We start from the raw sequence: 4,206 nt of genomic DNA, 5'->3' as shown, positions 1-4,206 counted from the left end.
ACATCCAGTGCATCCTCTCCGCCACATGACACAATCCACACTATCATTACCAGACCGGGAGGTCCACCCAGAAAACACAATATCCCACCCTTCCGACATCCGCACATTGCTCAGCTAAGCCACGAACACCCACACATGTCCTACACAGTGGTGCACCCAACATCACAATACTGCCTCCTGTCACAGCACACAAACAATGGCAGGAATGAAAGACACAGATCTGCCACAACCATGGAATCGGAGCGCCGCCTGTCATGAGCCAAAAGTGCATCCTGACGTGACAAATCGGATAATACCGCAGGCATCCAATTACGATAATCACTATCAACGAACCTGCCGCCCCCCCCCCCCAATACACCTTTCCCTACAACAATGTGTATCTGAACCTACGCTATATCGTACCTTAACCTAACCTATATCGTACCTTAACCTAACCTATATCGTACCTTAACCTAACCTATATCGTACCTTAACCTAACCTATATCGTACCTTAACCTAACCTATATCGTACCTTAACCTAACCTATATCGTACTTAACCTAACCTATATAGTCGTACCTTAACCTAACCTATATCGTACCTTAAACCTAACCTATATCGTACCTTAAACCTAACCTATATCGTGCCTTAACCTAACCTATATCGTGCCTTAACCTAACCTATATCGTGCCTTAACCTAACCTATATCGTGCCTTAACCCTAACCTATATCGTGCCTTAACCTAACCTATATCGTGCCTTAACCTAACCTATATCGTGCCTTAACCTAACCTATATCGTGCCTTAACCTAACCTAATTTGTGCCTTAACCTAACCTAATTTGTGCCTTAACCTAACCTAATTTGTGCCTTAAACCTAACCTAATTTGTGCCTTAACCTAACCTAATTTGTGCCTTAACCTAACCTAATTTGTGCCTTAACCTAACCTAATTTGTGCCTTAACCTAACCCTAATTTGTGCCGTAACCTAACCCTAATTTGTGCCGTAACGTAACCCATGTTGTGCCGTAACGTAACCCATGTTGTGCCGTAACGTAACCCATGTTGTGCCGTAACGTAACCCATGTTGTGCCGTAACGTAACCCCATGTTGTGCCGTAAACGTAACCCATGTTGTGCCGTAACGTAACCCATGTTGTGCCTTAACCTAACCCATGTTGTGCCTTAACCTAACCCATGTTGTGCCTTAACCTAACCCATGTTGTGCCCTTAACCTAACCCATGTTGTGCCTTAACCTAACCCATGTTGTGCCTTAACCTAACCCACGTTGTGCCTTAACCTAACCTACGTTGTGCCTTAACCTAACCCATGTTGTGCCTTAACCTAACCCATGTTGTGCCTTAACCTAACCCCATGTTGTGCCTTAACCTAACCCATGTTGTGCCTTAACCTAACCCATGTTGTGCCTTAACCTAACCCATGTTGTGCCTTAACCTAACCCATGTTGTGCCTTAACCTAACCCATGGTGTGCCTTAACCTAACCCATGTTGTGCCTTAACCTAACCCATGTTGTGCCTTAACCTAACCCACGTTGTGCCTTAACCCTAACCCCACGTTTGTGCCTTAACCTAACCCACGTTGTGCCTTAACCTAACCACGTAACCCTGTGTGCCTTAACCTAACCTACGTTGTGCCTTAACCTAACCCATGTTGTGCCTTAACCTAACCCATGTTGTGCCTTAACCTAACCCATGTTGTGCCTTAACCTAACCCATGTTGTGCCTTAACCTAACCCATGTTGTGCCTTAACCTAACCCATGGTGTGCCTTAACCTAACCCATGGTGTGCCTTAACCTAACCCATGGTGTGCCTTAACCTAACCATGCATGTTGTGCCTTAACCTAACCCATGTTGTGCCTTAACCTAACCCATGTTGTGCCTTAACCTAACCCATGTTGTGCCTTAACCTAACCCATGTTGTGCCTTAACCTAACCCATGTTGTGCCTTAACCTAACCCATGTTGTGCCTTAACCTAACCCATGTTGTGCCTTAACCTAACCCATGTTGTGCCTTAACCTAACCCATGTTGTGCCTTAACCTAACCCATGTTGTGCCTTAACCTAACCCATGTTGTGCCTTAACCTAACCCATGTTGTGCCTTAACCTAACCCATGTTGTGCCTTAACCTAACCCATGTTGTGCCTTAACCTAACCCATGTTGTGCCTTAACCTAACCCATGTTGTGCCTTAACCTAACCCATGTTGTGCCTTAACCTAACCCATGTTGTGCCTTAACCTAACCCATGTTGTGCCTTAACCTAACCCATGTTGTGCCTTAACCTAACCCATGTTGTGCCTTAACCTAACCCATGTTGTGCCTTAACCTAACCCATGTTGTGCCTTAACCTAACCCATGTTGTGCCTTAACCTAACCCATGTTGTGCCTTAACCTAACCCATGTTGTGCCTTAACCTAACCCATGTTGTGCCTTAACCTAACCCATGTTGTGCCTTAACCTAACCCATGTTGTGCCTTAACCTAACCCATGTTGTGCCTTAACCTAACCCATGTTGTGCCTTAACCTAACCCATGTTGTGCCTTAACCTAACCCATGTTGTGCCTTAACCTAACCCATGTTGTGCCTTAACCTAACCCATGTTGTGCCTTAACGTAACCCATGTTGTGCCTTAACGTAACCCATGTTGTGCCTTAACGTAACCCATGTTGTGCCTTAACCTAACCTATAATGTGCCTTAACCTAACCTAAAGTGCGCCGTAACCTAAACTATATTGCGCCTTAACCTGACGCACGTTGTCGCTGAACCTGCTCTGTAATTGTTATGCAACCCGTTAAAGTAGTGTAGTGTTGCCTAACCGCAACCCTCGCAATATAGTTCGCTACTCGCACTGCCCGGTCCCCTGTGTATCGCGTCATGTTAAACACCTTGCAGGTGTTGCTGACTTTCCACATGCTCCTGCTATACACTGTAGTGTGGATAGCAGCAGGACGTACATGCCCCCCCCCCTTCCCCCCTGCCTTCGCAAGCTGGTCGGTGAGAAGTTTGCATGTTCAATGCCCTTCGCATGCCGACGTACTCAGCCTACGTTGTGGTACGGCCTGTCACCTGTCCGCCGATGTACGCAAAACCCACAAACTGTACTGCACATTGCTCCGTATGTACTGAATGATACATCGTGGCCCATGTGACCGTATGACGACAGCGCCTAGCAACGGCGGACCATACAGTCCAAATATTGTGCACGCAGCTACGTGTCGTCTCCCTATAAGAGCTGGATTGCAGTGTGGTACGCCATACAGACGTGTGGGAGGAACGGACGCCCTGGATGGCGATCAGCATGAGCAGTCTGTTGATGTAGTGGAGCGTGTATTCGGACGTAGTCGTCTCTTCTCACACACCGTGATAGCATGTTGCACCGCGTTCCACATCTGCGACATGCTGCAGAGGCGGGCTGACAGTCGTTCGCGCAATGGACACCGCATACGTACGGGGTCTACCTTCCACGTGTTCTCTAGGCGTGCACATGTTGTTGCGTCTATGTGGGCAGACGTAGTGTGTTGTGACACCTGACACAGGCATGCAATACTCGTTGCAAATGGCGATGGACGTGTACGTTTGCTGGTGACGTTACGCAAATGAACAACCGGTAACCCGTTGTGGTGCGGTTGTTCTCGCTAGAGGTGAATCAGTGTTGGCGACGATCGGTCGAGCTATTAACCGGTTGTTTCAGGGATACCCACCATGCCCACGAACGTGAAAGGGGACCCACCATGCCCACGAACGTGAAAGGGGATCTGGGTGTGAGGCGATACGCGGCGGTGGCTGGGTGGGACCGTCCCCGGCCGGTGAGGGGGGGCCGCCCGGCGTGCTGGCAGCGCGGTGCGTGGGCGCACGCGCTACAGCCGGCTGGTGGGGGCGGCCGGTGGCAGGCGCGCCGGCCGACGGACGCGGCAGGCGGCGCAGCTGCGCGCCGGCGCCCCCTGCTCGCGGCGCCTTGCGGCCAAAGTAGGTCCTCGCGGGCCCGGTGCGAAGCGCGGTGGCCATCTGCAGTGTGCTGGTCCGATTGAGGACTTTGTGCGCTGAGGATGCGCCGCCGCCCGGCGCTCGGCGCCGCGACGCCGTCTGCTGCTCGGTCGCCCCAGCGGTTCTCGCAGGTGGTTTGTATCGCAGCTGTGCGGACGTGTTGGCGCGTGCGCTGTGCTGGGAGAGTTCGCTTCGGCACCCAAGTAGGGCTTTTGTCCTTCTG

This window comes from Schistocerca serialis, unplaced genomic scaffold, assembly GCF_023864345.2.
Source record: "Schistocerca serialis cubense isolate TAMUIC-IGC-003099 unplaced genomic scaffold, iqSchSeri2.2 HiC_scaffold_1068, whole genome shotgun sequence".
NCBI classification, from domain to species: domain Eukaryota; kingdom Metazoa; phylum Arthropoda; class Insecta; order Orthoptera; family Acrididae; genus Schistocerca; species Schistocerca serialis.
This window is presented reverse-complemented; position numbering follows the sequence as displayed.